This window comes from Camelus bactrianus, chromosome 6 (genome assembly GCF_048773025.1).
Source record: "Camelus bactrianus isolate YW-2024 breed Bactrian camel chromosome 6, ASM4877302v1, whole genome shotgun sequence".
NCBI classification, from domain to species: Eukaryota; Metazoa; Chordata; class Mammalia; order Artiodactyla; family Camelidae; genus Camelus; species Camelus bactrianus.
Window position 1 is genome coordinate 99,868,150 of NC_133544.1, and position 15,276 is coordinate 99,883,425.

Below are 15,276 nucleotides of genomic sequence, written 5' to 3' on the forward strand. Positions count from 1 at the left end.
GGAATGGAGTTTGCAACTGAAAAGAAACTTTGTGTTCCCAACAAGCTAGGTGAAGGACGGCTTTCACACACACTTATCTCTCAGAACTGAGCAAGTGGAGAGACGTTCGTTCATCTAGCACCAAGGGAACGGGTTGCAGGAGACACTTTTTCTCTGCTTTCTCAGTTTGTTTCCTAGTGCCGGTTTGAAGTTCCTGCAGTTTTCACTGTAAAACCGAGTTGGAGCTAGTACCTCCCCATATATATGTATGGAATGGAGTTTGCAACTGAAAAGAAACTTTGTGTTCCCAACAAGCTAGGTGAATGACGGCTTTCAAACTCACATATCTCTCAGAACTGAGCAATTGGAGAGACGTTCGTTCATCTAGCACCAAGGGAACGGGTTGCAGGAGACACTTTTTCTCTGCTTTCTCAGTCTGTTTCCTAGTGCCAGTTTGATGTTCCAGCAATTTTCACTGTAAAACCGATTTGGAGCTTGTACCTCCCTATATATATGTATGGAATGGAGTTTGCAACTGAATAGAAACTTTGTGTTCCCAACAAGCTAGGTGAAGGACGGCTTTCACACACACTTATCTCTCAGAACTGAGCAAGTGGAGAGACGTTCGTTCATCTAGCACCAAGGGAACGGGTTGCAGGAGACACTTTTTCTCTGCTTTCTCAGTCTGTTTCCTAGTGCCGGTTTGAAGTTCCTGCAGTTTTCACTGTAAAACCGAGTTGGAGCTAGTACCTCCCCATATATATGTATGGAATGGAGTTTGCTACTGAAAAGAAACTTTGTGTTCCCAACAAGCTAGGTGAAGGACGGCTTTCACACACACTTATCTCTCAGAACTGAGCAAGTGGAGAGACGTTCGTTCATCTAGCACCAAGGGAACAGGTTGCAGGGAACACTTTTTCTCTGCTTTCTCATTCTGTTTCTCAGTGCCGGTTTGAAGTTCCTGCAGTTTTCACTGTAAAACCGAGTTGGAGCTAGTACCTCCCCATATATATGTATGGACTGGAGTTTGCAACTGAAAAGAAACTTTGTCATCCCAACAAGCTAGGTGAAGTACGGCTTTCACACACACTTATCTCTCAGAACTGAGCAAGTGGAGAGACGTTCGTTCATCTAGCACCAAGGGAACGGGTTGCATGAGACACTTTTTCTCTGCTTTCTCAGTCTGTTTCCTACTGCCGTTTTGATGTTCCTTCAGTTTTCACTGTAAACCGAGTTGGAGCTAGTACCTCCCCATATATATGTATGGAATGGAGTTTGCAACTGAAAAGAAACTTTGTGTTCCCAACAAGCTAATTGAAGGATGGCTTTCACACGCACTTATCTCTCAGAACTGAGCAAGTGGAGAGACGTTCGTTCATCTAGCACCAAGGGAATGGGTTGCAGGAGACACTTTTTCTCTGCTTTCTCAGTCTGTTTCCTAGTGCCGGTTTGAAGTTCCTGCAGTTTTCACAGTCAAACCGAGTTGGAGCTAGTACCTCCCCATATATATGTATGGAATGGAGTTTGAAACTTAAAAGAAACTTTGTGTTCCCAACAAGCTAGGTGAAGGACGGCTTTCACACACACTTATCTCTCAGAACTGAGCATGTGGAGAGACGTTCGTTCATCTACCACCAAGGGAACGGGTTGCAGGAGACACTTTTTCTCTGCTTTCTCATTCTGTTTCTTAGTGCCGGTTTGAAGTTCCTGCAGTTTTCACTGTAAACCGAGTTGGAGCTAGTACCTCCCCATATATATGTATGGAATGCAGTTTGCAACTGAAAAGAAACTTTGTGTTCCCAACAAGCGAGGTGAATGACGGCTTTCAAACTCACATATCTCTCAGAACTGATCAATTGGAGAGACGTTCGTTCATCTAGCACCAAGGGAACGGGTTGCAGGAGACACTTTTTCTCTGCTTTCTCAGTCTGTTTCCTAGTGCCGGTTTGAAGTTCCTGCAGTTTTCACTGTAAAACCGAGTTGGAGCTAGTACCTCCCCATATATATGTATGGACTGGAGTTTGCAACTGAAAAGAAACTTTGTGTTCCCAACAAGCTAGGTGAAGGACGGCTTTCACACAGAATTATCTCTCAGAACTGAGCAAGTGGAGAGACGATCGTTCATCTAGCACCATGGGAACGGGTTGCATGAGACACTTTTTCTCTGCTTTCTCATTCTGTTTCCTACTGCCGTTTTGATGTTCCTTCAGTTTTCACTGTAAACCGAGTTGGAGCTAGTACCTCCCCATATATATGTATGGAATGCAGTTTGCAACTGAAAAGAAACTTTGTGTTCCCAACAAGCGAGGTGAATGACGGCTTTCAAACTCACATATCTCTCAGAACTGAGCAATTGGAGAGACGTTCGTTCATCTAGCACCAAGGGAACGGGTTGCAGGAGACACTTTTTCTCTGCTTTCTCAGTCTGTTTCCTAGTGCCGGTTTGAAGTTCCTGCAGTTTTCACTGTAAAACCGAGTTGGAGCTAGTACCTACCCATATATATGTATGGACTGGAGTTTGCAACTGAAAAGAAACTTTGTGTTCCCAACAAGCTAGGTGAAGGACGGCTTTCACACACACTTATCTCTCAGAACTGAGCAAGTGGAGAGACGATCGTTCATCTAGCACCAAGGGAACGGTTTGCAGGAGATACTTTTTCTCTGCTTTCTCAGTCTGTTTCCTAGTGCCGGTTTGAAGTTCCTGCAGTTTTCACAGTCAAACCGAGTTGGGGCTAGTACCTCCCCATATATATGTATGGAATGGAGTTTGCAACTTAAAAGAAACTTTGTGTTCCCAACAAGCAAGGTGAAGGACGGCTTTCACACACACTTATCTCTCAGAACTGAGCATGTGGAGAGACGTTCTTTCATCTAGCACCAAGGGAACGGGTTGCAGGAGACACTTTTTCTCTGCTTTCTCAGTCTGTTTCCTAGTGCCGGTTTGAAGTTCCTGCAGTTTTCACTGTAAAACCGAGTTGGAGCTAGTACCTCCCCATATATATGCATGGAATGGGGTTTGCAACTGAAAAGAAACTTTGTTTTCCCAACAAGCTAGGTGAAGGACGGCTTTCACACACACTTATCTCTCAGAACTGAGCAAGTGTAGAGACGTTCTTTCATCTAGCACCAAGGGAACGGGTTGCAGGAGACAATTTTTCTTTGCTTTCTCAGTCTGTTTCCTAGTGCCGGTTTGAAGTTCCTGCAGTTTTCACTGTAAAACCGAGTTGGAACTAGTACCTCCCCATATATATGCATGGAATTGAGTTTGCAACTGAAAAGAAACTTTGTGTTCCCAACAAGCTAGGTGAAGGACGGCTTTCACACACACTTATCTCTCAGAAATTAGCAATTGGAGAGACTTTCGTTCATCTAGCACCAAGGGAACGGTTTGCAGGAGACACTTTTTCTCTGCTTTCTCAGTCTGTTTCCTAGTGCCGGTTTGAAGTTCCTGCAGTTTTCACTGTAAAACCGAGTTGGAGCTAGTACCTCCCCATATATATGTATGGAATGGAATTTGCAGCTGAAAAGAAACTTTGTGTTCCCAACAAGCTAGGTGAAGTATGGCTTTCACACACACTTATCTCTCAGAACTGAGCAAGTGGAGAGACGTTCGTTCATCTACCACCAACGGAACGGGTTGCAGGAGACACTTTTTCTCTGCTTTCTCAGTCTGTTTCCTAGTGCCGGTTTGATGTTCCTTCAGTTTTCACTGTAAAACCGAGTTGGAGCTAGTACCTCCCCATATATATGTATGGAATGGAGTTTGCAACTGAAAAGAAACTTTGTGTTCCCAACAAGCTAGGTGAAGGACGGCTTTCACACACACTTATCTCTCAGAACTGAGCAAGTGGAGAGACGTTCGTTCATCTAGCACCAAGGGAACGGGTTGCAGGAGACACTTTTTCTCTGCTTTCTCAGTTTGTTTCCTAGTGCCGGTTTGAAGTTCCTGCAGTTTTCACTGTAAAACCGAGTTGGAGCTAGTACCTCCCCATATATATGTATGGAATGGAGTTTGCAACTGAAAAGAATCTTTGTGTTCCCAACAAGCTAGGTGAATGACGGCTTTCAAACTCACATATCTCTCAGAACTGAGCAATTGGAGAGACGTTCGTTCATCTAGCACCAAGGGAACGGGTTGCAGGAGACACTTTTTCTCTGCTTTCTCAGTCTGTTTCCTAGTGCCAGTTTGATGTTCCAGCAATTTTCACTGTAAAACCGATTTGGAGCTTGTACCTCCCTATATATATGTATGGAATGGAGTTGGCAACTGAATAGAAACTTTGTGTTCCCAACAAGCTAGGTGAAGGACGGCTTTCACACACACTTATCTCTCAGAACTGAGCAAGTGGAGAGACGTTCGTTCATCTAGCACCAAGGGAACGGGTTGCAGGATACACTTTTTCTCTGCTTTCTCAGTCTGTTTCCTAGTGCCGGTTTGAAGTTCCTGCAGTTTTCACTGTAAAACCGAGTTGGAGCTAGTACCTCCCCATATATATGTATGGAATGGAGTTTGCTACTGAAAAGAAACTTTGTGTTCCCAACAAGCTAGGTGAAGGACGGCTTTCACACACACTTATCTCTCAGAACTGAGCAAGTGGAGAGACGTTCGTTCATCTAGCACCAAGGGAACAGGTTGCAGGGGACACTTTTTCTCTTCTTTCTCATTCTGTTTCTTAGTGCCGGTTTGAAGTTCCTGCAGTTTTCACTGTAAAACCGAGTTGAAGCTAGTACCTCCCCATATATATGTATGGAATGGAGTTTGCAACTGAAAAGAAACTTTGTGTTCCCAACAAGCTAATTGAAGGATGGCTTTCACACGCACTTATCTCTCAGAACTGAGCAAGTGGAGAGACGTTCGTTCATCTAGCACCAAGGGAATGGGTTGCAGGAGACACTTTTTCTCTGCTTTCTCAGTCTGTTTCCTAGTGCCGGTTTGAAGTTCCTGCAGTTTTCACAGTCAAACCGAGTTGGAGCTAGTACATCCCCATATATATGTATGGAATGGAGTTTGAAACTTAAAAGAAACTTTGTGTTCCCAACAAGCTAGGTGAAGGACGGCTTTCACACACACTTATCTCTCAGAACTGAGCATGTGGAGAGACGTTCGTTCATCTACCACCAAGGGAACGGGTTGCAGGAGACACTTTTTCTCTGCTTTCTCATTCTGTTTCTTAGTGCCGGTTTGAAGTTCCTGCAGTTTTCACTGTAAAACCGAGTTGGAGCTAGTACCTCCCCATATATATGTATGGAATGGAGTTTGCAACTGAAAAGAAACTTTGTCTTCCCAACAAGCTAGGTGAAGTACGGCTTTCACACACACTTATCTCTCAGAACTGAGCAAGTGGAGAGACATTCGTTCATCTAGCACCAAGGGAACGGGTTGCAGGAGACACTTTTTCTCTGCTTTCTCAGTCTGTTTCCTAGTGCCGGTTTGAAGTTCCTGCAGTTTTCACTGTAAAACCGAGTTGGAGCTAGTACCTCCCCATATATATGTATGGACTGGAGTTTGCAACTGAAAAGAAACTTTGTGTTCCCAACAAGCTAGGTGAAGGACGGCTTTCACACAGACTTATCTCTCAGAACTGAGCAAGTGGAGAGACGATCGTTCATCTAGCACCAAGGGAACGGGTTGCAGGAGATACTTTTTCTCTGCTTTCTCAGTCTGTTTCCTAGTGCCGGTTTGAAGTTCCTGCAGTTTTCACAGTCAAACCGAGTTGGAGCTAGTACCTCCCCATATATATGTATGGAATGGAGTTTGCAACTTAAAAGAAACTTTGTGTTCCCAACAAGCTAGGTGAAGGACGGCTTTCACACACACTTATCTCTCAGAACTGAGCATGTGGAGAGACGTTCGTTCATCTAGCACCAAGGGAACGGGTTGCAGGAGACACTTTTTCTCTGCTTTCTCAGTCTGTTTCCTAGTGCCGGTTTGAAGTTCCTGCAGTTTTCACTGTAAAACCGAGTTGGAGCTAGTACCTCCCCATATATATGCATGGAATGGGGTTTGCAACTGAAAAGAAACTTTGTGTTCCCAACAAGCTAGGTGAAGGACGGCTTTCACACACACTAATCTCTCAGAACTGAGCAAGTGTAGAGACGTTCGTTCATCTAGCACCAAGGGAACGGGTTGCAGGAGACAATTTTTCTTTGCTTTCTCAGTCTGTTTCCTAGTGCCGGTTTGAAGTTCCTGCAGTTTTCACTGTAAAACCGAGTTGGAGCTAGTACCTCCCCATATATATGTATGGAATGGAGTTTGCTACTGAAAAGAAACTTTGTGTTCCCAACAAGCTAAGTGAAGGACGGCTTTCACAAACACTTATCTCTCAGAACTGAGCAAGTGGAGAGACGTTCGTTCATCTAGCACCAAGGGAACAGGTTGCAGGGGACACTTTTTCTCTGCTTTCTCATTCTGTTTCTTAGTGCCGGTTTGAAGTTCCTGCAGTTTTCACTGTAAAACCGAGTTGGAGCTAGTACCTCCCCATATATATGTATGGAATGGAGTTTGCAACTGAAAAGAAACTTTGTCTTCCCAACAAGCTAGGTGAAGTACGGCTTTCACACACACTTATCTCTCAGAACTGAGCAAGTGGAGAGACGTTCGTTCATCTAGCACCAAGGGAACGGGTTGCATGAGACACTTTTTCTCTGCTTTCTCAGTCTGTTTCCTACTGCCGTTTTGATGTTCCTTCAGTTTTCACTGTAAACCGAGTTGGAGCTAGTACCTCCCCATATATATGTATGGAATGGAGTTTGCAACTGAAAAGAAACTTTGTGTTCCCAACAAGCTAATTGAAGGATGGCTTTCACACGCACTTAACTCTCAGAACTGAGCAAGTGGAGAGACGTTCGTTCATCTAGCACCAAGGGAATGGGTTGCAGGAGACACTTTTTCTCTGCTTTCTCAGTCTGTTTCCTAGTGCCGGTTTGAAGTTCCTGCAGTTTTCACAGTCAAACCGAGTTGGAGCTAGTACCTCCCCATATATATGTATGGAATGGAGTTTGCAACTTAAAAGAAACTTTGTGTTCCCAACAAGCTAGGTGAAGGACGGCTTTCACACACACTTATCTCTCAGAACTGAGCATGTGGAGAGACGTTCGTTCATCTACCACCAAGCGAACGGGTTGCAGGAGACACTTTTTCTCTGCTTTCTCATTCTGTTTCTTAGTGCCGGTTTGAAGTTCCTGCAGTTTTCACTGTAAAACCGAGTTGGAGCTAGTACCTCCCCATATATATGTATGGAATGGAGTTTGCAACTGAAAAGAAACTTTGTCTTCCCAACAAGCTAGGTGAAGTACGGCTTTCACACACACTTATCTCTCAGAACTGAGCAAGAGGAGAGACGTTCGTTCATCTAGCACCAAGGGAACGGGTTGCATGAGACACTTTTTCTCTGCTTTCTCATTCTGTTTCCTACTGCCGTTTTGATGTTCCTTCAGTTTTCACTGTAAACCGAGTTGGAGCTAGTACCTCCCCATATATATGTATGGAATGGAGTTTGCAACTGAAAAGAAACTTTGTGTTCCCAACAAGCGAAGTGAATGACGGCTTTCAAACTCACATATCTCTCAGAACTGAGCAATTGGAGAGACGTTCGTTCATCTAGCACCAAGGGAACGGGTTGCAGGAGAGAATTTTTCTTTGCTTTCTCAGTCTGTTTCCTAGTGCCGGTTTGAAGTTCCTGCAGTTTTCACAGTCAAACCGAGTTGGAGCTAGTACCTCCCCATATATATGTATGGAATGGAGTTTGCAACTTAAAAGAAACTTTGTGTTCCCAACAAGCTAGGTGAAGGACGGCTTTCACACACACTTATCTCTCAGAACTGAGCATGTGGAGAGACGTTCGTTCATCTAGCACCAAGGGAACGGGTTGCAGGAGACACTTTTTCTCTGCTTTCTCAGTCTGTTTCCTAGTGCCGGTTTGAAGTTCCTGCAGTTTTCACTGTAAAATCGAGTTGGAGCTAGTACCTCCCCATATATATGCATGGAATGGGGTTTGCATCTGAAAAGAAACTTTGTGTTCCCAACAAGCTAGGTGAAGGACGGCTTTCACACACACTTATCTCTCAGAAATTAGCAATTGGAGAGACGTTCGTTCATCTAGCACCAAGGGAACGGGTTGCATGAGACACTTTTTCTCTGCTTTCTCAGTCTGTTTCCTACTGCCGTTTTGATGTTCCTTCAGTTTTCACTGTAAACCGAGTTGGAGCTAGTACCTCCCCATATATATGTATGGAAAGGAGTTTGCAACTGAAAAGAAACTTTGTGTTCCCAACAAGCTAATTGAAGGATGGCTTTCACACGCACTTATCTCTCAGAACTGAGCAAGTGGAGAGACGTTCGTTCATCTAGCACCAAGGGAATGGGTTGCAGGAGACACTTTTTCTCTGCTTTCTCAGTCTGTTTCCTAGTGCCGGTTTGAATTTCCTGCAGTTTTCACAGTCAAACCGAGTTGGAGCTAGTACCTCCCCATATATATGTATGGAATGGAGTTTGCAACTGAAAAGAAACTTTGTGTTCCCAACAAGCTAGGTGAAGGACGGCTTTCACACACACTTATCTCTCAGAACTGAGCAAGTGGAGAGACGTTCGTTCATCTACCACCAAGGGAACGGGTTGCAGGAGACACTTTTTCTCTGCTTTCTCATTCTGTTTCTTAGTGCCGGTTTGAAGTTCCTGCAGTTTTCACTGTAAAACCGAGTTGGAGCTAGTACCTCCCCATATATATGTATGGAATGGAGTTTGCAACTGAAAAGAAACTTTGTCTTCCCAACAAGCTAGGTGAAGTACGGCTTTCACACACACTTATCTCTCAGAACTGAGCAAGTGGAGAGACATTCGTTCATCTAGCACCAAGGGAACGGGTTGCATGAGACACTTTTTCTCTGCTTTCTAAGTCTGTTTCCTAGTGCCGTCTTGATGTTCCTTCAGTTTTCACTGTAAACCGAGTTGGAGCTAGTACCTCCCCATATATATGTATGGAATGCAGTTTGCAACTGAAAAGAAACTTTGTGTTCCCAACAAGCGAGGTGAATGACGGCTTTCAAACTCACATATCTCTCAGAACTGAGCAATTGGAGAGACGTTCGTTCATCTAGCACCAAGGGAACGGGTTGCAGGAGACACTTTTTCTCTGCTTTCTCAGTCTGTTTCCTAGTGCCGGTTTGAAGTTCCTGCAGTTTTCACTGTAAAACCGAGTTGGAGCTAGTACCTCCCCATATATATGTATGGACTGGAGTTTGCAACTGAAAAGAAACTTTGTGTTCCCAACAAGCTAGGTGAAGGACGGCTTTCACACAGACTTATCTCTCAGAACTGAGCAAGTGGAGAGACGATCGTTCATCTAGCACCAAGGGAACGGGTTGCAGGTGATACTTTTTCTCTGCTTTCTCAGTCTGTTTCCTAGTGCCGGTTTGAAGTTCCTGCAGTTTTCACAGTCAAACCGAGTTGGAGCTAGTACCTCCCCATATATATGTATGGAATGGAGTTTGCAACTTAAAAGAAACTTTGTGTTCCCAACAAGCTAGGTGAAGGACGGCTTTCACACACACTTATCTCTCAGAACTGAGCATGTGGAGAGACGTTCGTTCATCTAGCACCAAGGGAACGGGTTGCAGGAGACACTTTTTCTCTGCTTTCTCAGTCTGTTTCCTAGTGCCGGTTTGAAGTTCCTGCAGTTTTCACTGTAAAACCGAGTTGGAGCTAGTACCTCCCCATATATATGCATGGAATGGGGTTTGCAACTGAAAAGAAACTTTGTGTTCCCAACAAGCTAGGTGAAGGACGGCTTTCACACACACTAATCTCTCAGAACTGAGCAAGTGTAGAGACGTTCGTTCATCTAGCACCAAGGGAACGGGTTGCAGGAGACAATTTTTCTTTGCTTTCTCAGTCTGTTTCCTAGTGCCGGTTTGAAGTTCCTGCAGTTTTCACTGTAAAACCGAGTTGGAGCTAGTACCTCCCCATATATATGTATGGAATGGAGTTTGCTACTGAAAAGAAACTTTGTGTTCCCAACAAGCTAAGTGAAGGACGGCTTTCACAAACACTTATCTCTCAGAACTGAGCAAGTGGAGAGACGTTAGTTCATCTAGCACCAAGGGAACAGGTTGCAGGGGACACTTTTTCTCTGCTTTCTCATTCTGTTTCTTAGTGCCGGTTTGAAGTTCCTGCAGTTTTCACTGTAAAATCGAGTTGGAGCTAGTACCTCCCCATATATATGTATGGAATGGAGTTTGCAACTGAAAAGAAACTTTGTCTTCCCAACAAGCTAGGTGAAGTACGGCTTTCACACACACTTATCTCTCAGAACTGAGCAAGTGGAGAGACGTTCGTTCATCTAGCACCAAGGGAACGGGTTGCATGAGACACTTTTTCTCTGCTTTCTCAGTCTGTTTCCTACTGCCGTTTTGATGTTCCTTCAGTTTTCACTGTAAACCGAGTTGGAGCTAGTACCTCCCCATATATATGTATGGAATGGAGTTTGCAACTGAAAAGAAACTTTGTGTTCCCAACAAGCTAATTGAAGGATGGCTTTCACACGCACTTAACTCTCAGAACTGAGCAAGTGGAGAGACGTTCGTTCATCTAGCACCAAGGGAATGGGTTGCAGGAGACACTTTTTCTCTGCTTTCTCAGTCTGTTTCCTAGTGCCGGTTTGAAGTTCCTGCAGTTTTCACAGTCAAACCGAGTTGGAGCTAGTACCTCCCCATATATATGTATGGAATGGAGTTTGCAACTTAAAAGAAACTTTGTGTTCCCAACAAGCTAGGTGAAGGACGGCTTTCACACACACTTATCTCTCAGAACTGAGCATGTGGAGAGACGTTCGTTCATCTAGCACCAAGGGAACGGGTTGCATGAGACACTTTTTCTCTGCTTTCTCATTCTGTTTCCTACTGCCGTTTTGATGTTCCTTCAGTTTTCACTGTAAACCGAGTTGGAGCTAGTACCTCCCCATATATATGTATGGAATGGGGTTTGCAACTGAAAAGAAACTTTGTGTTCCCAACAAGCGAAGTGAATGACGGCTTTCAAACTCACATATCTCTCAGAACTGAGCAATTGGAGAGATGTTCGTTCATCTAGCACCAAGGGAACGGGTTGCAGGAGACACTTTTTCTCTGCTTTCTCAGTCTGTTTCCTAGTGCCGGTTTGAAGTTCCTGCAGTTTTCACTGTAAAACCGAGTTGGAGCTAGTACCTCCCCATATATATGTATGGACTGGAGTTTGCAACTGAAAAGAAACTTTGTGTTCCCAACAAGCTAGGTGAAGGACGGCTTTCACACACACTTATCTCTCAGAACTGAGCAAGTGGAGAGACGATCGTTCATCTAGCAACAAGGGAACGGGTTGCAGGAGACAATTTTTCTTTGCTTTCTCAGTCTGTTTCCTAGTGCCGGTTTGAAGTTCCTGCAGTTTTCACAGTCAAACCGAGTTGGAGCTAGTACCTCCCCATATATATGTATGGAATGGAGTTTGCAACTTAAAAGAAACTTTGTGTTCCCAACAAGCTAGGTGAAGGACGGCTTTCACACACACTTATCTCTCAGAACTGAGCATGTGGAGAGACGTTCGTTCATCTAGCACCAAGGGAACGGGTTGCAGGAGACACTTTTTCTCTGCTTTCTCAGTCTGTTTCCTAGTGCCGGTTTGAAGTTCCTGCAGTTTTCACTGTAAAACCGAGTTGGAGCTAGTACCTCCCCATATATATGCATGGAATGGGGTTTGCATCTGAAAAGAAACTTTGTGTTCCCAACAAGCTAGTTGAAGGACGGCTTTCACACACACTAATCTCTCAGAACTGAGCAAGTGGAGAGACTTTCGTTCATCTAGCACCAAGGGAACGGATTGCAGGAGACACTTTTTCTCTGCTTTCTCAGTCTGTTTCCTAGTGCCGGTTTGAAGTTCCTGCAGTTTTCACTGTAAAACCGAGTTGGAACTAGTACCTCCCCATATATATGCATGGAATTGAGTTTGCAACTGAAAAGAAACTTTGTGTTCCCAACAAGCTAGGTGAAGGACGGCTTTCACACACACTTATCTCTCAGAAATTAGCAATTGGAGAGACGTTCGTTCATCTAGCACCAAGGGAACGGGTTGCAGGAGACACTTTTTCTCTGCTTTCTCAGTCTGTTTCCTAGTGCCGGTTTGAAGTTCCTGCAGTTTTCACTGTAAAACCGAGTTGGAGCTAGTACCTCCCCATATATATGTATGGAATGGAATTTGCAGCTGAAAAGAAACTTTGTGTTCCCAACAAGCTAGGTGAAGTATGGCTTTCACACACACTTATCTCTCAGAACTGAGCAAGTGGAGAGACGTTCGTTCATCTAGCACCAAGGGAACGGGTTGCAGGAGACACTTTTTCTCTGCTTTCTCAGTCTGTTTCCTAGTGCCGGTTTGATGTTCCTTCAGTTTTCACTGTAAAACCGAGTTGGAGCTAGTAACTCCCCATATATATGTATGGAATGGAGTTTGCAACTGAAAAGAAACTTTGTGTTCCCAACAAGCTAGGTGAAGGACGGCTTTCACACACACTTATCTCTCAGAACTGAGCAAGTGGAGAGACGTTCGTTCATCTAGCACCAAGGGAACGGGTTGCAGGAGACACTTTTTCTCTGCTTTCTCAGTTTGTTTCCTAGTGCCGGTTTGAAGTTCCTGCAGTTTTCACTGTAAAACCGAGTTGGAGCTAGTACCTCCCCATATATATGTATGGAATGAAGTTTGTAACTGAAAAGAAACTTTGTGTTCCCAACAAGCTAGGTGAATGACGGCTTTCAAACTCACATATCTCTCAGAACTGAGCAATTGGAGAGACGTTCGTTCATCTAGCACCAAGGGAACGGGTTGCAGGAGACACTTTTTCTCTGCTTTCTCAGTCTGTTTCCTAGGGCCAGTTTGATGTTCCTGCAATTTTCACTGTAAAACCGATTTGGAGCTTGTACCTCCCTATATATATGTATGGAATGGAGTTGGCAACTGAATAGAAACTTTGTGTTCCCAACAAGCTAGGTGAAGGACGGCTTTCACACACACTTATCTCTCAGAACTGAGCAAGTGGAGAGACGTTCGTTCATCTAGCACCAAGGGAACGGGTTGCAGGAGACACTTTTTCTCTGCTTTCTCAGTCTGTTTCCTAGTGCCGGTTTGAAGTTCCTGCAGTTTTCACTGTAAAACCGAGTTGGAGCTAGTACCTCCCCATATATATGTATGGAATGGAGTTTGCTACTGAAAAGAAACTTTGTGTTCCCAACAAGCTAGGTGAAGGACGGCTTTCACACACACTTATCTCTCAGAACTGAGCAAGTGGAGAGACGTTCGTTCATCTAGCACCAAGGGAACGGGTTGCAGGAGATACTTTTTCTCTGCTTTCTCATTCTGTTTCTTAGTGCCGGTTTGAAGTTCCTGCAGTTTTCACTGTAAAACCGAGTTGGAGCTAGTACCTCCCCATATATATGTATGGAATGGAGTTTGCAACTGAAAAGAAACTTTGTCTTCCCAACAAGCTAGGTGAAGTACGGCTTTCACACACACTTATCTCTCAGAACTGAGCAAGTGGAGAGACGTTCGTTCATCTAGCACCAAGGGAACGGGTTGCATGAGACACTTTTTCTCTGCTTTCTCAGTCTGTTTCCTACTGCCGTTTTGATGTTCCTTCAGTTTTCACTGTAAACCGAGTTGGAGCTAGTACCTCCCCATATATATGTATGGAAAGGAGTTTGCAACTGAAAAGAAACTTTGTGTTCCCAACAAGCTAATTGAAGGATGGCTTTCACACGCACTTATCTCTCAGAACTGAGCAAGTGGAGAGACGTTCGTTCATCTAGCACCAAGGGAATGGGTTGCAGGAGACACTTTTTCTCTGCTTTCTCAGTCTGTTTCCTAGTGCCGGTTTGAATTTCCTGCAGTTTTCACAGTCAAACCGAGTTGGAGCTAGTACCTCCCCATATATATGTATGGAATGGAGTTTGCAACTGAAAAGAAACTTTGTGTTCCCAACATGCTAGGTGAAGGACGGCTTTCACACACAATTATCTCTCAGAACTGAGCATGTGGAGAGACGTTCCTTCATCTAGCACCAAGGGAACGGGTTGCAGGAGACACTTTTTCTCTGGATTCTCAGTCTGTTTCCTAGTGCCGGTTTGAAGTTCCTGCAGTTTTCACTGTAAAACCGAGTTGGAGCTAGTACCTCCCAATATATATGCATGGAATGGAGTTTGCAACTGAAAAGAAACTTTGTGTTCCCAACAAGCTAGGTGAATGACGGCTTTCAAACTCACATATCTCTCAGAACTGAGCAATTGGAGAGACGTTCGTTCATCTAGCACCAAGGGAACAGGTTGCAGGAGACACTTTTTCTCTGCTTTCTCAGTCTGTTTCCTAGTGCCAGTTTCATGTTCCAGCAATTTTCACTGTAAAACCGATTTGGAGCTTGTACCTCCCTATATATATGTATGGAATGGAGTTTGCAACTGAATAGAAACTTTGTGTTCCCAACAAGCTAGGTGAAGGACGGCTTTCACACACACTTATCTCTCAGAACTGAGCAAGTGGAGAGACGTTCGTTCATCTAGCACCAAGGGAACGGGTTGCAGGAGACACTTTTTCTCTGCTTTCTCAGTCTGTTTCCTAGTGCCGGTTTGAAGTTCCTGCAGTTTTCACTGTAAAACCGAGTTGGAGCTAGTACCTCCCCATATATATGTATGGAATGGAGTTTGCTACTGAAAAGAAACTTTGTGTTCCCAACAAGCTAGGTGAAGGACGGCTTTCACACACACTTATCTCTCAGAACTGAGCAAGTGGAGAGACGTTCGTTCATCTAGCACCAAGGGAACAGGTTGCAGGGGACACTTTTTCTCTGCTTTCTCATTCTGTTTCTTAGTGCCGGTTTGAAGTTCCTGCAGTTTTCACTGTAAAACCGAGTTGGAGCTAGTACCTCCCCATATATATGTATGGAATGGAGTTTGCAACTGAAAAGAAACTTTGTCTTCCCAACAAGCTAGGTGAAGTACGGCTTTCACACACACTTATCTCTCAGAACTGAGCAAGTGGAGAGACGTTCGTTCATCTAGCACCAAGGGAACGGGTTGCATGAGACACTTTTTCTCTGCTTTCTCAGTCTGTTTCCTACTGCCGTTTTGATGTTCCTTCAGTTTTCACTGTAAACCGAGTTGGAGCTACTACCTCCCCATATATATGTATGGAATGGAGTTTGCAACTGAAAAAAAACTTTGTGTTCCCAACAAGCTAATTGAAGGATGGCTTTCACACGCACTTATCTCTCAGAACTGAGCAAGTGG